We start from the raw sequence: 19,097 nt of genomic DNA on the forward strand, positions 1-19,097 counted from the left end.
GTGCGTATCTATTTTCTAAAGCTAAAGTTAAGAAAGGCATCAATTATGGGTGGGTGAGTACTTGTTTGGTTCCACCGATTCCAGTGGTAGGGTGGTGGCTAACCCATGGGCAGGCTGGAATCAGTGGAGTTTTAATAATCAAACTGAAAAATCTTAGTATTACGTTAGGATTCGAGTAGTTAGTTAATTCCCTGATAAATTTCTCAATTAAGTGAATCAACGGCTGTGCCTGATCTTGATTAGGAAAAAAGCGTTGAAATTACTCAAATGATCAAATTATATCAGTGATAGTTTTCTTCTATCTCGTTTATTCAGGTGAAGAATAGTTTAGATTTGATCTCGTTAGAAAAATTTGTTAAGAAAATTCAAAAAGGTGGAATCATCCCCGCTTTTTGGGCATGGGAAATTTTCTCGGTTTCGGTTTTTGGAGTGACCACCAGCCAAGTCTCGTGCCCGGACATTCGTGGGCGAGGCCCCGAGTGAGAAACCCTGCCCCGCGCATGAGGGGGCTGCTTCCGCTGTCAGCTATCGGGAGTCCAGTGCGTGGAGGGGGCATAGGGATCTCACAGTTGGTATCAGAGCCAAGTTGAAAGCTAATAAGGATAAACAAATTCTTATCAGAAATTGATAATAAAAACTCAAAAAAAATATTTTTCATAATGTATTTTCATTCCGTAAGCTTCTTTAATGAAGAATTTTTAATCAAAGAAATTATTTTTATAGATGGAAGTTTCCTATTTATCTGGTATTCCTGACCTCACCCAGTCTCAAGATATGACTGTGTTCGCCTTCGAGCATCTCATTTCTTCCGCTGCAACTCGAACAAGCCGAGCTAGACTCGCACGCCTTTTTGAGGATTTATATTTTCCTAACTTTGCAGGGCAGTATGTCCACGCCTCTTGCGACCGCCGTGCAATGCTGTGGTGGCAGAACCTCTCATTGGCTATGATTCTGTTAAAACTGAAAATGGTACGTGCGTCATTCTATATCATTCGATGCCTCGGAATTTCAGATTTTCATGCCAAGTCTACAGACTCCTTAGTTGTTTTATTCCTAAGGAGAAAATAATAGCTCCCTTGTCAGTAAGTGAACCTTATGTCAGGGCATGGCTATGGCCCAGTACCGTCGTCTAATGCGACTCCCGAGGAGATTTTGAATTTTGGAGCCGAGCTGCTCTATGTACATATTGCAACTTTTATATAAATAAAGAAATGTTTTCTAGAGAAAAATTCCCTGTTGTATAAGTGATTGTTTATGGACGATCTGATAAAGAAAAATCTGTTATCGGACATATGTCATAGATCTCCAGTAAGATCATTGTCTTGTTTAAGAAATTGTTTTCTGAACTTCTTAAGTCTTAGGATCTCGTGAATGATATCAAAATAAAAATTCAATAATATATAAATTTTTGGCAGAATCATGAGACAAGGAAACCGTGGTCGTCAGCCAGACCCTCTCTCTGAAGATGACGAGCTTGACCCTGATGTTTGCAAGGCTCTTCATAGGACTCAGCCAGGACCCTTCAAAGGAGAAGGGGAGAACCTGGGTGAGGCTGTGGAGAAATGGGTGGAAGCCATGGAAGAATATTTTGACATCATAGGCTACAATGAGCGGAGCAAAATGGCTCTTGCCTAGCTGAAAATAGTGGAAACAGCCAGGGTAGCATGGAGGAACCACTATGAAACCAACCGTCTGGACAGAAATACTCAGTCTTGGAACGACCTAAAAACCTATCTAAGAAAGAGATTTTGTCCCCCTGGATTTTTGGAAATCAAAATGAACGAATTCTTAGAGCTAAAGCAGGAGAGCAAAACCATCGAGGAATATCACCAGGCCTTTGCTCTTCTACTCAAATATTCACCACCTCTAGATAAAGAACAACTCATGGCCACGTTTATTCGGGGAATGAACAAACCTTTAGACACATTGGTCAAAAATGCCAAACCAATGTCCATAGTGGTTGAAGCAGTAAGAATGGCAAGGGATTTTGCCAAAGCCTTTGTAGTAAAGGTCTCGCCAAAGCTTGCACCCTCTAACTTTAAAAGATTCCAAGCCCAGGGAAGTACTTCAAACTTTCCACCCCCGAAGAAGCAGCAAGGCTCGAATCAGAATCAGGATGCAAGAAGATTCTGAAGTGAAGGAAGACCCTTCCCCCAGAATACTTTCTCAGGATCCCCCCCTCTTTCAAGAATTCAGAAGGATGAACTCAAAAGTGAAAACCGATGTTTTGGATGCCAAGGTTTTGGTCACCAACTGAAAGACTGCCCGACTACTACCATGTCAAGGGAACAGGGAAGTCAAGGACCCCGAATTCAGAGACCACATTAGGAAAAAAAGGGAGCTCATTTTGGGGCCTTTTATGGTTTGGAAAAATAAGCTCTCAACCAATCAATAGAGGGCCAACGTAATGTTGGAAATTCACAAAAATAAGAGAAAATAGATAAAAGAAACAATATTTTATGTAGGTACAAGCGTGCTACATTAATGTGGAGACTGGTTTTTTATTCTCACAAGATCTTTGGACATGAAGATAGAATCTAGTCTGACATTTTCTCTGACAAGGGCCTTCCCGCTTCCACCTTCCTTTGAACTTTGAAATGTTGTGCTGCCTTTCCTTCGAAAGGTCTACCATTCTACACCACTGCCTCATTGTGCAGCAGCCTCTTCTTTTCCAAAACTGCTCCCTTGATCCTGTTTGGCTTAGAGTAAGATGTTTCTTGTCAACTGTCTGTCTGCCCACTTTCTCTTTCTTGAAACTTCACTTTGTTATCTTGTTTACATTACTTTGCTATGGTTACAGATTCACAAGGTCTCCATGGTGAATAAAAACTATGGCCGTTCTTGTGGAAGACGCTCTGTGGGGATGATAATGCTATGAAGGTAGAATTATACCACACATCCTTACCCGGTCGACCTGCTGCTTCTATTTCTTCGGTAGAGAATTCAAGTACAGTCAAAACGGAAGGAACTTGGGAAAGGTTTAATGTTTCGAAAGGAGCATGGGTGCTCATGCAATCTAGCAAAAGAAAGAGACCCCAGACAAAAAACATTTTCTTGGCATCATGGAAGGGAAGAGTACGAGATTTTAAAATCACCAGAGGGAAGATATCGGTGAAAGAAGTTTTGATTCAGCATGTGTACATGCATAAAGAACTTGTCTTGCGAGACTATCCAAATGATCTTCCACAACACAGGCCTAATTGTATATTTTTCTATTGTGGTTTTGTTCTTTATGAGGTGTATGGATTTTTAAGATAAAGCTTTCTTTCTTTGCTTATTGACATTCTTGTGTTATTTTATTTCAGATTTATACCCTTCATCGTATGAGACATGGCAAAACATCGATTGTATTCTGGGATTTATAGATGTTTTGCATGGATCGATAGGAGAACAACAAGACCAAGGTTGATGTGCAACAGAGCTAGCTCAATCCGGTATATTTTTTACTGATCATTTTTATCAGTTGCTGGACAATGCTAACACACATGGTGTGTTAAGAAAACAAGACCTTCCGACATGGAATTCAGTGGATTGGCCTCTTCCACATTTTAGTGTTCCAGAGGCATATATGGCCAAGCTTTTCAAAGAAGTACAGAAATCTCTGAGGCCCAATATTGCCACAAGGATAATAAAAATTTCTTTATGCATGCCTCTCACAGTTTTTGTAGACTTGTTTAATACCTTTCCAGTGAAGGTTTCAAAAACAATGTTCACAGTTAAAGCAACAACTCTAGCATGCATGCCACAATTTTTGGATAAAGGTTGGGATAAGAAGACATGTAGTTCAGTGTTTTGTGAGGTTGTCCAACCTTCTATGCAACTGAAGTACATGGTTGCATCACAAAATTTTATTTCTTCTTTTTATTATAAGCGCAGTCGAATGCTAGGTACAAAACTAGTCCCAATGGATCAAGATGAAGATTCTTTTGGTGCAGAAAATAAACTTCTTGATATTGATGTTGTTGAGAATGGTGATGTGCTAGTCAATATCTCATTAAGACAATGTTGCTCCCTAGCTCAATTGCGCAATGACATTCTGTTTAAGACAGAAGGTTCTATTTCAAAGGACTTTTTATTTATCTACAACAATAACGAGGTATACTATCTGACTTATCCTAGTCTCATTAAGCACTGCTATTAGTTTACTTTACCCTATTGTTTCATATTGCTTTTTTGCAGGTGCTCAAAAGAAGAGAGAGTTCAATAAAATGCAAAGACATTGAAAATTTAAAAATTGAGATAACACAGACTCCATAAACAAAGGTATTATATTCAATAAAGTAAAATTCTGTATAGAAGTGTTTAATTATATATGTAGAACATATTCTTGACAACCATTTTCTATTTATCTACAGGCTGATCTAGAGGCTGCTCTACATGGTCCAAGCTCACCGTATCATCTTTATTTGGAGAATCTATTTTCTGCTGCTCCATCCTGTCGTGTACAGTCTCTTGGTGCTGCTCCATTGTCTCCTCTACTGCCCCTGGAGCATCTGTTTGCTGCTGCTCCATCATCTCCTCAATAACATCAGCGCAGCAGCACAGCAGGTCCTTGTTCTTGTGGCTTCTCCTCATCAGCACTAGGTCCTTGTTCCTGTGGCACCACATCAGCAGCATCACAGCAGGTCCTTGTTCTTGTGGCTTCTCCTCATCAGCACTAGGTCCTTGTTCCTGTGGCACCACATCAGCATCATCTGTGTCATCAAGGTGTATGACACCTTCTCGGACTTTAGAGCTCTCACCCAACTCGACAGTAGCTGGTACAATAGGTTTGGGGGAGGCATACTTTAAAAACTTCCAAATTGTATCAGCTCTGAAACTATATACATAGTTCGAGCTGAAGCTATCTTCTCTCATCTGCAATGAGATATGATGATTTAGAACACTTTGTACCAATATCAAATTTTTTGAAGCTAAATGAAAATTATTTTTTCTTACAAGCTCTGGCTGTCCTATCTCAAAATAGCTTGAAAGTATATATTTGGCACTAATCAGCACTCTCCAGCCCGCAGCTCCTTGAATCATCTTGTTGTAGTGTCTGGATAGTTGGAAAGATATGTTAGAAACTGTTAATATCTGAACAAAACAAAATTATTCAATAAGTTCAAAGGCATAGCATGAAATAGACATCAGTAGAGGGAATGACTTTCTACCTCTAAATCTATTGGCTCTATTGAATCCAAAAGATTGACATTAGGAGGACAGTGATCAAATGCATCTAGAAGCCTTCTAATACAACTGCAATACATATAATTCAGTTAGTGTGCATTAAATCAAAATAATGAAGTTTAAAGTTAAAAATAGCACACAAACCACTTACAATTTCAACTCTCTGTGTGTGTTTCTAAGAGAGTTGAATAAAAAGCATTGCTTCTGCTGGATGTCAATAGAAGCAAAGCTCTAGTGGTCACTGCATAAGGAAAAAAGCATTAAGAAATCAAAGGCTACAAGAGTTCTCAATCTTGAAGAAAAATCCCAAAAGAAACAGTCACCCACATACTTGTTATGGTATGGAAGTAGCAAAATATCGACAACATCAAAATCGCAGTGTCTGAACCAATTGGAAATATCCATGGGAGTTTCCTTTGGATCTCTTAACTTGAAGGAAATGGCAGGATCAATAATATGAACTGTATGCTGTACAGCATGGTTAAGCCAGCTTCTCATCATGCTACATTGGACCAAACAATAATTAGGGTAGGGTGTAAAGGAGGAGGTACAATAAGGATTGTTTTGCAAACAAATGTCAAATAAAAGACACTTACTAGAGCATTGCAAGAATGATAGTATCTGAGCAATACTCATTCTTATGAGCCAATGCTGCCAAGCATGGTTTTGTCAAGTCAAAATTATTCTCTGAAGTTTCATCCTCAATATGGACAACTATGTTAGGGCCCAGCTCCTGCAACCTTCTCTGTATCTGCAGCTCCATCTGTACAGTCTCCACATCTATAGCAGATTTGGATTCTTTTATTTGCTGTTTCAGTGACTCCTCATAAGCAGCTTTCCCTCTGCTTTGAGTGGGTTACTTCAACAACCTTCACCTTATCTACCTTCAATTTTCTTGTAGGTGGAATTAATAATATGTCTCTCATTTTTATGTCCTGCCATTCCACAGGATGGACCAGCTTGTCATACCTGCATCTCACTCTGGACAAAGTGTTGAAGTCTTTGGCCATCAGAGTTACCCTGTGAGCATGGGCTGCTACCAGCATTGCATCTTCAAAGTATTTCTCCAAGTAATCCTCTGCCATTTCCTGTAAGGAAAGAATGGCAGTCCTGTTCCACCTGAAACCAAGGTGCCAACTATCACATATTTCTCTCACTAGTCTCTGAAAAGGTGCCTTGGGGATTGCAAAGCCTATAGCTTTCTATTGCTTCTTGATCTCCTTTAGCACACCTGCAGAATGTTTCAATCTCTTGGACTTTTGCTGGAGCAGGCTCATTGGCTTCCCCTTCCTGCCATGTGCAACTCTTCCCTTTGGAGGCACACTAGATTCCTTGATACCTGCCCCAGCTGCTGCTGCTGCAACCCCTGGCCCCTTGCGAGCCCTCCTTGCAATTGACTTGGTTCTTGCCATTACTCTGAAAAGCTGCATACAAGCAATGGAAAGAGATTACAGCCATGGAGAACATGGAATGATACAAGAAGGCAATGACAAGGTGGATAAAGCAACATTTATAAATTTGTAACAAAACGCGATTTTGACAATTTGAAATTCCTAACAGCTCACCCTTGCGTTTTCCTGCAAATACTTGAAACAACATGCTATTACATTCCTACAGTGAATTATCTGTCTTTACAACTATAAATAATATGGATTGAGTTTATGCAAGGAGTGTACAGCCTTGAATAGCCTAGAAAGACACAAAATCACAATGATAGGGGTAGATGAAGCAACAATTTTATATTTGCAACAAAATGCGATTTGGGCTGTTTGAGATTCCTAAAGCCTTCTCCTCACATTTTCCTGCAAATTCTTGAGGCAGCATACTGAAGCATGCCTTCAGTCATTTCACTATGTTTGCAACTTGGTGCAAGGTGGATTGAGTCTATAGAAGGCAAGAAGTGATCAATCTCTCACTCAACAAGCCCAATTCAAAAGTCTTCCTGCTTGATTTTTGCAGTGGAAAAAGCTAAGGAATGCATATAATATTTATCATAATATCTAAGCTACATCACATCACTCAATACCTTATCCTAATATACTATTAAACAAGAAGAAAAGGATATAGAGTGTCTTGCTGACCTGGAAGCTATCTGTAGGTGTGCTGTGCTGGTGATGAGTACCCTGTGCTGGGGATGAACCTGTGCTGCTGGTCAGGATGCTGATGGTGCAGAGTAGGGAGGTAGAGAGGCAAGAGAGCTGAGATAGGAGAGATTAAACAGGAGTGAATAGATTAGTGCAAAATACAAATAAAGTAGCTAATAAATACCACACATGTGGAATGTTGTCGTTTTTTCACACGTGTGGATGGGACCCAGATCTTTTGGAGTACGTGTGAATGGCACTTTTTGCCTTGGAAATTGTGCCAATCATGATTTCATAATCAGATCCATTAACACTCTTCCCTCCCCGTCTTTCATCCCTGCCAGCACCCTCCCATCATCCTTTTCCTTCCCCCTCTGATCACTTCCTACCCAACACACTCCATCCACTCTGCAACCTGCCTGAAGACTACTACCACTGCCAGATCTCTAGGTTACCTAGGCTGCAGCTCAAGTTTGGAAGAGAGCAGAAGAATCACCACTAGGGCAACTCCAACAGTATGGAAGAGGAAAAGAAAGGTCAGAGATCTATATTCTTTTCAATGTTTTTTGATATATATTTCTTCCATCCATAGAATTCTTGAATCTTACTGCCTAGGAATCTGGTACATAACCCTAGGATTTGATTGGAGATGGATATGAATAGGACCTAGAAGTTTGCAACAAAATGCGAGGAGAGTGCTTTACATTTTCCAAATGGCCTAAATCGCGTTTTCCTACAAATTCTTATATTAGTTTTAGTTTTCATTTCTTCCTCTTTGTTTTGCTCTCTTTGGCCCTGGGGAATTCCTCCTAGTATCATTTACTGTCCAGGACACTATAAGATGTTTCTAGCATTTGATTGGGATGGATGTCAATAGAAATGGAGAATTTGCAACAAAATGTGAGGAGAGTACTTGACATTTTCCAAATGGCCCTGCATCGCGTTTTCTTGCAAATTCCTGTGTCCCTTTTGGTTTTCACTTCTTCCTCATTGTTTTGATTTCTATGGCCTTGGGGATTTCTTCCTTGATGATGAGAAAAGTTTTTGCTTGGAATAGTTGATTCTCACGCCCCTCCTTTCAAGCGGAAGCTGGACTTTTCTGCTGCTATACTTAGACCACAGCAATCACCAGGTGATTCATGTGTGCTCATGAAGAGAGTTGTTTGGTGATATCCTATACATTCCCTGATTGCATATGTCAGCATATAGAATTCATGATATATAAATTTTTGTTCACGCAAAAGCAAGAGACTGGAGCAAAAAGGTGAGTCTTCCCTTTCAAAACAAAGGGAACCAGAAGAGGACAAATCTCCAGATTTGCTCCTATTTGACTTTCTTCACAAGTGCAAGGCTCAGAGGAACTTCCACATATACCACAATATTTTCAACAAGAAGTTCACTATGAGCTCTGTACTGGAGCATCACAGAGATTTTCTTTCAGACCATTGGGATACCTTCAAACAACTGACAGAGGCAGGAAGAATTGCGGAAGGTGAAAAGGTTTTTGTGCATATAAATCATATTGTCTCCATTGACATGCTGAGGTACCATGTGAATAGAAGATTTGACAGCCTGCCTGAGGAATATAAATTCAGCTGTACCTTGCACACCAGAAAGTGTAGAGTGCTTGAGGAAACCATGGCATTCCTTATGTACATTGTCTTCAGCACTCTTTACAAGAGCAAGGGCAGGAGGCTGAAGAAGAAGATACATCTGTAGCAGAGGAAAAAGAGGATGTTCCTATGGTAACAGATATGGCAGAGCAGGAAGAAGATATCAACCTCCAGGATGAGGGGCTGCAAGTGGCTGCTCTTGACCTTGTTCAACTGAGGACTGAAACTCTTAGGGCAGCACAGCCAGTTGAAGATTTTGATGTTCAGAGCAGCAACTATGCAGTGCCCATGCTTCCAGGTGTCTTGATTGGTGGTAAAGATTATGTTTTCCTCCATGATATAGAGTGTATGTTCAATTTGAGGGAGGACTATGCCATTTCCCTTATTGCCCAGGCTTTAAGGCTTGACAAGGAGGTTGGCATAGAGGATGACCATTCACTACTGGCTTTGGAAACAACTTTTGATCCTGCAGAGGCCCTTACTATTTGTTTCAAAGAGGCTGAAAAGTTCCAAGAGCCAGATGAAGCTGCCTTCCAAGAAGCTATGAATCTCTCCACACTTCACAAGGGAAAGCTTAAAGAAGAGGCTGGACTGGAGGGGAGAGGAATAAATCTTTGGAAAGATGAACTTCTTGTTGCTGATGAAAATGAGAAGGTATGATCTTGTTACTTCAAATCAATGGCTTTAGGTGGACATGATCTTCCATGGCAAAAGGAAAAGATCATTTTAATAGAGAGGTTGTCTGCCATAGATATATTTGGGGATTATGTGAATAAGCAGGCCTCTAGGGCCTCTTACTTTTTGTCTTATACTTCTTATGCATTAGCATGTGGTGTTAAGGAGCCCAAATGTCTGGAGGGCTATGGAAAACACAAGCTCATAAGGTTTCGAGAGCCACCCATGATTGCATCAGGCTACACAATCCAAGAAGAAGAACATGTGGAGATAGCTGAAGACAAGGATACCCCTCCCAGACAAGCAACAGAGGCAAGCATTGATAAACAGACAGTCGACATCAAGCCAACAAGGAAGAAAAAGAGTCCAATCAAGTTCAAAAAGAGAGTTCCAACTGGCAGGCCCTGGGAGTAATAGGATTTAGTCATCAAATATAGCACAAACATTATGTTGAAGTTGAACTGATTTGTACAAAGTCTTTGGTTCCTTGTCCGTACGGACGATCAGTACCCTTTTGCAGTTGTCCCATCACTGTACGACACTTCAGTACTCTTCCCACACTCAGTAGCTTCTAAAAGCGTTTGACACTCAGTACCTTATTGTTGGTAAGGATCAATAGTGTGTCTAGCATAATTAAGTAGTATTGATTGAATTTTTTGTGTGTAGCTCATGGATGTATTGATGCTTGTTAATATAGATCACATGTTTCACAAAAGAAATACTTTTGATGGAGTCTCAAAACATATAGGCATAACACCAAGAGTCACTTGTTCCACAGAATAAAAATCTATTGATTGAGTTTGAAAACATGTGGACATAATACCAATAAGTTACAAACTGCTATTCATGTTTACTTGTCCATTTATGGTTTCTAAATATCTTCGAATCCCTCCATTGTCTATGTCTCTCTGCTGCCATTGAATTGTCCAAAGTTTGTCTTCGTCTTTGCTTTTGGGCTAGAATAAAAGCAAGCTTGACTTTGGAACTAGCAACTTTTCTTTTAGCATGCAGCCTCTGTAGAATGCCTCGATAAAACCATTGGAAGACTTCCTTCAGACTATTTGCCTTTTAACTCCCTCCATAGTGTTGTGTGTGTCTGAAAAATGCATTACGTGCCATGTAGTGAGACTTCTCCATGCCTTGGGTAGACCAAATTGCTGGGCATCCATACTTTTTGACAAAATAGGGAAGGTGGTTGTAGATGATATGTTGTTTTCACAGAGACATAAGAATGCATAGTAAGTTATAAAAAAAAGAGCATCACACTTAAGTAAAAGAAGAAGACATCACTTTACCATGTAGTGAGTTATATTGCAGGCTGTCCACGCGTCTTTCATTGACTTCCCAAAATGTTTAATTGCCTCTTCAAAGTTCTTGTAATCACTCTTTGTCCATGTTACATTGTCACAGAACATGAAGAGTTGATCAAGAGACCTCCACACCTCTGCCTTCACATTTCGTGCTTCCCCATCTGCCTCATGATCTTTCACGGCATTATGGACTTGCTTCCACAATCCATAATTAATCCTTGAAACTGTTCTACCTTGCCTTACTTGCTTACTACTGTGTTTGGGTCTTGCCTTGACACCACCAATAGAGGGCTTGATTGGTACCTCCTTGCCATTGGTAGACTTTTTAAAATCCTTTGTGATATGAACATCACCTCCATGCGGATAACACTTTTTCCAATGCTTGAACAGCATCCTTTCTATTTTTTGGGGACGGAGTTTCCAAGCAAATCCAATATACAAAAATACCAATTTCTCAATAATTCGACATAGAGCATGCAATGTGCATATGTGAACATTACATAGTGGAATGTCAAGAATGGCCTTGAAGTCAGGGTCAACTTTTTCTCTATTAGGTGCTCTCTTCCACCATTTGGAATCCATTACTTGAGCTGATTCTTTGCAGTAAAGACAAGGAGACTTTGAGTTACCTCCTTTACTAATGTTATACATGCACTTAAGTGTTTTAAGATCCCCCGCCATGTGCCACTCTACTTGAAAATCACCTTTTCCTGCAACATGGAGATTCTCTCCTTGCACTTGTCTTTTAATTATTCTTGGTATTTCCGTGTGGTGAAACACCCAATCTAGTGTTTCATGGTCTTCTGTCTTCACCTGTGATTATAGAAAACAAAAGTCTTACTATAAAAGATTTGAAAACATTGACTAAAATCAAGTACGAAACAAAAAATGATCATACCTGGAATGAGCCTAACCACCATATGTATTTCTATGACTGCACACTAAAATACTTTGAACTCGCTTCAGTCAATGATGTATCAAGTGCTCCATTCATCAATGTAATAGTAATCCTTTCCATTTTCTTTTCCTTTACAACCTCACACTCATCCAGTTTGATAACAAATTTCAAAATGCCTTTGCACTCCTCAAATGTTATTCCATAAAACTCGACCATTCTTCTGAAGTTGTTGTAGATCTACAAATATATTGTTCCAAGGGTCATACACAGTGGTTCCTTTACCACCATGAAATATTTCTTCAATATGGATATATTATCCAATAAACTCATCTATACTTTCATTCAAATGACCTCTTATCCTCCACACGGTTGCTAGATTTGGCAGTAAAACTTGTTTAATCCTTTGATCTCTCAAAGTTGAGGATGTCGCATGGAAAATCGAACTATATCCCTTCCTGCTAACTCCACTAACATCAAGAGCCTCTTGGATTGTAGTACCATCAACTTGATTATTGGATATAAAGTCCTCTACAACATTGCGTTTGATTGTTTTGTATTTTTTTTCTTCAATCAAACATTTTGCTACACCACAAGAAAGCAATCCTTTCATTTGTTTAACTGGAAGAAGGTTGGGATCCATATTTTCTTTTGCAGGCTCCAATAGTTTCCTATAGTAACAACACAATATGCCTATATTATTCAACACTTCCAATCTTGTTTTGCGTTAATGGACAAAATAGATATAGTCATTTGAGAGCCTTTTTGAGTATAAAAAATGAAAAATTACAAACTAACCTTGCTTCTTGAATTCTTCACTTGCATCCACCAGTCCCAGCCTTCAAATTTGCAATGTTTTTAATCTTCCTGCTTCGTTGTCTGTCTCCAAGCACGGTTCTCTTCCTTCTTGCTCTTGTCAACTCTTTTTTACTCTTTGATTTCCTCAATTTCATTCTGCAAACTGTTGCTCCAATTTTGCACGAATGGCTATCTCTTGCATCCTGGCCCCCTTTTCTTATAGGTACATCGTTTTATATGTTTCTGCAAATGCAGACTGTGCTGAAATATAACCAAGAAGTCCATTTTGTCCATCGCCCGCAAACCTTAGTAGTGTGGTTGGATTGACAAATGGAGGTGTAGAGTTTTTTACTAGACATTTTGGATATATGCTTCCATCGTACCATAAGTCAATATGTTGAAGCCCTTCTCTTCTCATATTTTCCCGTTGTTGAGCATTCAGCACCATATCCTTTCGTCTTTTTTGTGCTGGAGCATATTGTTCTTCTAAGTCGATGTGAAGATGGTGTAATCGCTTCTTCTGAGATTGTGACTCACTAGTATCGGCCATTTTTTGTGCTTCTGAGGTTGCAAAGTTTGCTTGTCAAACATAGTCTTTTTGTAACATGAATCGTGGAAGTGTGGCGGTATCCATGCAATCATTAAGTTCAGTGATGGATTCTTTATGAGAGGCCTGCATACGTCGTCAAAAGAGATGCGAAATCTTCGAGAAACAAAAAAAAAACTAAGGAGATATTTAATGCAAAATCGTGTTAGTTAGACAAAAGATTATCTTATTCCTTTCTGAGCTGACAGTTCGGTAGTCTTTACTGACAGTTCTGAGCCACGTTTCCATATTTTATTATTTTTGAGGTCTTTTAGGAGAGAAATAAATCGAAAATAGTGAATTTCTTACAAGGCCCCAAAATGAGCTCCCTTTTTTCCTAATGACCCCTTCATACCAGTCCAATCAAGGTCCGTCTCGCCCAAGCCAGGGTAACTCCAGCTCAGCCATCTGCCTTTGTCCAAAGTAACCTCAGAACTCCTTCCCAGAACTGGGGCAACCAAAGAGAAAGAGTTCCACCTCAGACTGCAGCAGCCAGAGCAGTCACAATTTCAGATGTAGTAGAAGAGGAAAGAGGGAAGATCTTTGCTGTAATTGAAAACCAAGGACCTAACCGTCAGTTCTCAGTCATCCATTCTCCAGCAGAATATCAGGGTAAGCCTTTTAAGCTTTTGATTGATTCAAGCAGTTTTCATTCATTCATTTCCCATGGGTGCTTGCGTAAGCTAGTCTTAGAACAGAAATCAGGGAAACCTATGCAAGTTGAATTGGCCAGTGGGAAGACTCTTTTCACTCACCATGAGACAGATCTTATCCAGTCAATCTAGATGGTAATGTAACCGACTGTCAGTTCAAAGTCTTACCTCTGGGAGTTTTTGAAGGGATCCTTGGAATGGATTGCCTCCACAAAAATCAAGCTGACATACACTGTCACAATGGAACCATTACCTTCCATGACCTTCACGGGAACAAAGTTCAAGGAGCTAGAGTTTCCGGATCCCCAGACCTTCAATTAGTAAAAGCTTCTAGGTTGCTGAAAGGACTTAGAAAGAAGCAGCAAATTTATGTTGTCAAAATGAACCCAGTAGACTCAAAGCTTAAGGCTAAAGAACCAGAATGGTTAAATGAATTTGATGATTTATTCCCAGCAGAATTAACAGCAATTCGGGAAGTAGATCATGTGATAGAATTAACCCCCGGAGTTCAGCCAGTAGCCCTACGCACGTACAAAATGCCAGTTCCTGAAGCCATCGAACTCACGGAACAGCTTAGACAACTGTTAGAACAAGGGTTTGTAAGACCCAGTGTTTCACCTTGGGGTGCGCCAATTCTCTTTCAAAAAAAGAAAGATGGAACGCTTAGACTCTGTGTGGACTATAGAGGTCTAAATTAGCTGACAGTTAAGAATAAGTATCCTATCCCAAGAATTGATGAGCTTCTGGACAGGCTAAATGGAGCCCAGATCTTCACAAAGATAGATCTCAAATCAGGGTATTACCAGATCAGGATTAATGAGCAAGATATCTTGAAGACAGCCATCAATACTCGGTATGGGCATTATGAATTCACTGTCATGCCGTTCGGATTAACTAATGTCCCAGCTACATTCAATCGCCTAATGCAAGACATCCTCAGAGAATACTTGGATGATTTTGTTCTAGTTTTCTTTGATGACATTCGGATTTACTCAAAGAATGCAGCTGACCACCATGAGACTCATGTCAGAAAAGTTCTTGAGATTCTAAGGAAGCACCAACTCTTTGAAAAAAAGAGCAAATGCACTTTCTCTGTCGACCATATTGAATACTTAGGCTTTCTAGTATCCAAAGATGGAATTTCTCCAGATTCCGCAAAAGTCCAAGCAGTCATAGATTGGCTTGAACCAAAGACAGTGAAAGAAGTCAGAGGATTCTTGGGATTGACTAGTTGGTATAGGATTTTTATACCAAAGTATGCTCTGATAGCTTCCCCCCTGACTAACCTTCTCAAAAAGAATACCCCATTTCAGTGGTCTGCCAGGTGCCAAAGTGCTTTTGATAAGCTGAAGACTGCCTTGGTAACCAGTCCCGTTCTGAAGCTGCCAGATTTTTCTCTACCCTTTGAGGTAGTAACTGATGCAAGTGGTTTTGCCCTGGGAGGTGCACTCATGCAGGAAGGTCATGCAGTGGCCTATGAATCTCGAAAGCTCAAAACGCATGAGAGGAATTATGCTGTCCACGACCTGGAATTACTTTCAGTAGTGTATGCCTTAAAGTTGTGGAGACATTACCTACTAGGAAAAAGATTCACTTTGATGACAGATCATCAGAGCTTAAAGTGGATCTTTACTCAGAAGGACCTCAACATGCGCCAAAGAAGGTGGATGCAAACCTTATAGGAGTTTGATTTTGAAATCAAGTACCGCCCAGGCAAAGAAAATGTGGTAGCAGATGCCCTCAGCAGAAAAACCTCCTTGCTTGCAATTACTGTAGTATCAAATCCTTTGATTATTGAAGCAAGAGAGAGAAGATCATGCAGGATAGATTCTTTGGCCCTATTGCTACCCTACTTATGCAAGAAAGCAAAACTCCACAGGAGTTGAACAGAGTTCAAGGGTATAGCCTGGATGATGGCATTATGTATTATAATCGCAGGCTATGCATCCCCAATGATGAGGGAACCAAGAATCAAATTCTGAATGAAGCCCATGACAGCCTTATAGTAGCAGGACATCCAGGTTTCATCAAAACCTACATGTCTGTAAAGAAAAGCTTCTTTTGGCCTTATCTGAAAAAGGATGTACTAAATCATGTATGTCAATGTCTGACATGCCAAAAAGTCAAAGCTGAAAGAGTAAAAATGCCTGGGAAGTTACATCCATTGGGCATCCCCCAGATGAAGTGGGAATGTATCAGTATGGACTTCATTACTGGATTACCTTCAGTGCAATCAGGTTACAACTCCATTTTTGTGGTAGTTGACAGACTAACCAAAGTTGCCCATCTGATCCCAGTAAAAGAAACCTACACTGCAATGGATGTGGCCAGAGTGTTCCTCAAAGAAATCTTCAGATTGCATGGCCTACCCAGGAGAATAGTAAGCGAGATCCCAAGTTTACTTCAAGGTTCTGGACTGCATTTTTCGAAGCAGTGGGAACTTGGATCTCAGCACAGCTTATCACCCTGAGACGGATGGTCAAACTAAAAGGGTAAACCAAGTAATCGAAGATATACTTCAGTCATACTGTGGCAGGGAACCTAAGAAGTGGCTAAGCTATCTGCACCTAGTCGAGTTTGCCTACAATGCTTCTTATCACACTGAAGTATTGGGATGAGCCCCTTTAAAGCTTTGTATGGACAAGATTGCTTAACTCCATTAACTTGGTCCGAGCCATTGATTAGGGTCGAGATGTCCAGACAGATGCTTGACATGGAGCAGCAGATGCAGTCAATTCGTAAAGATATTAAAGCTGCCCAGGATCGACAGAAGCAGTATGCAAATAAGAAAAGGACAGACAGAAAGTTTGAAGAAGCGGATATGTTCTTCATTAGAGTATGGCCCAAAAGAAGTTCTCTATCTCTTGGGAAGTACAAGAAGTTATCCCCCAGATATTGTGGGCCATATCTGATTACAAAGAAAGTAGGTGACTTAGCCTACGAGCTTCTTCTGCCTCCTCATCTCAAAGTTCATAATGTATTTCATGTAAGCCTTCTAAAGAAATATGTGCCAAGCCCAAATCATGTTGATGATAAAATCCTAACCTCTTCAACCCAAAGACAGATGGAACTCCAACCTGAAGAAATTCTTGATGTTCGAAAAAAGATTCTCAGGAACAGAATTCTCAGATAATTATTGGTAAAATGGAAGTTCTATCCTTTTGAAGATGCCACCTGGGAGAATGAAGGATTACCCCTAGTTTGCGAGATGAGGACATCTCGCATTTTTTAAGTAGGAGAGAATGTAAGATTCCTCCCTAGCCTCTCAAGATGTCCACATCTTCTCCTGTAGTCAAATCCCTCTTCAGAAATATAAAAGATCTTGTTTCTACCAGTTTTGGCCTAGAGAGAGAAAATCTTCTAGAGAGTGGTAATTCAGTTTTTAAATATTTTTCGATGGAAAAATATCTCTTCTTATTAAAATAAGTTCCCCCAAAACAGAAGTTCAAAAAGATTCTCAGAAGGTGCATTAGAAATCAAGTATAATCTGTTCAAGAGGCCTTATCCTAGGAGTCAAGATTTTTTTAAAATTTTAAATTAAGGTTCATATGGACCAATAAGATTCATCCAAATGTAGGGAGGAGATAAATAGAAGAATAAAAGAAAAATCTCCCAAAAATGAGTAAATACTCACATAAGATGAAGAGTTGACTAAGGATAAGGTTAATAGTTTAAGAAAGAGAGATATTTAGATGAAATGATGCATTTTTGTCATCTCGGTATGGGATAATTTCTCTCATGAAGGAGGTGCCTATTTCACATGCTTGAATGAGTTTTAAACTCCCAAATAATGAGATATTTTTATCTCTCCTCTCTCCTGTTTCAACTAGATCCAAAAAGTGGACTAAACTGACCCAAAAATGGTCAAAATTTGACCAAACTGATCTGAAAAATTCTAGAATCAGTTGGCTTGGTTAGAAGCTCACTTTTTCCTATAAATAGAAGCCTTCCCCTTTGTTGAAACTCAATAATGTTTTGCAGTGTTACCCTGCCTCTTCCAAATGCCAAAAACTCTGAATTTTACTCATAATTCATTAGTTTTTGACCTTCCCTCTTCTAAAAGATTGGTGGCCACTCTTGTTTCAAACAAGAGTAGAACCCTCAAACCATCAAGCCAAAGGAAAGCTCTCAAATTATCTATGTAAGTTGGAGATTCTTCTCTTTTCTATTTCTTTTATGGTTTTTTATGATGTTTGTCTTCTCTAAAATGAAATGATGTTATGCCTCATTGAAAAAAGGCATTCCCCTCTCTTCTTTAGTAAATCCAACCATTCTTTATCCTAGATGATTGATTATTGGATAAAATCAAGTTTTTCATAATGTTTCTCTTAAATAAGTAGAAAATGTTTACATTAGAATGATTTAAATACTCTTGGTGAACTTCTAATTAATTTTAGAGAGTTAAAAATTAAAAAATGGTCAGCCATACAAAGGAGGTTATGGTGAAATTTTTTAAAAATTTGTGAAATAAATTTTATCTTTTATTAATCCAAAAGAGTAATCCCCATTGTTAGAGTATTCTAAAAGTGTCATTTTCATTCATGCATAGAAAGATGCATATTGATTAATTTTTATAAAAGAATGATTTTCAATAGAATTAAATTCTATGTATAGAAAGATACATATTGATAATTTATTTTTTTATTATAAAAGTGTTACTTTTATCATTATTGATTTTTATGCATAAACGTATACATAAAAGAATATTTTTTTATTATAAAAGTGTTATTTTTATCATTATTGATTTCTATGCATAAAAGTATGCATAAAAGAATATTTTTTTTATTATAAAAGTGTTACTTTTATCATTATTGATTTCTATGCATAAAAGTATGCATAAAAGAATATATTTTTTTATTAAAAGTGTGATTTTTATCATAAATAATTTTTATGCATAAACATATGCATAAAAGATATTTTTTTATATTAAAAGTGTGATTTTCATCATAAATGATTTTTATGCATAAACATATGCATAAAAGATATTTTTTTATATTAAAAGTGCGATTTTCATCATAAATGATTTTTATGCATAAAAGATATTTTTTTTAAAAGTGTGATTTTCATCATAAATAATTTTTATGCATAAAGATATGCATAAAAGATATTTTTTTATATATTAAAAGTGTGATTTTCATCATAAATGATTTTTATGCATAAACATGTGCATAAAAGATATCTTTTTTAATATTAAAAGTGTGATTTTCATCATAAATGATTTTTATGCATAAACATATGCATAAAAGATATTTTTTTATATTAAAAGTGTGATTTTCATCACAAATAATTTTTATGCATAAACATATGCATAAAA

The sequence above is a fragment of the Cibotium barometz genome, chromosome 63, assembly GCF_041138505.1.
Source record: "Cibotium barometz isolate CiBa-2024 chromosome 63, ASM4113850v1, whole genome shotgun sequence".
Classification (NCBI taxonomy): domain Eukaryota; kingdom Viridiplantae; phylum Streptophyta; class Polypodiopsida; order Cyatheales; family Cibotiaceae; genus Cibotium; species Cibotium barometz.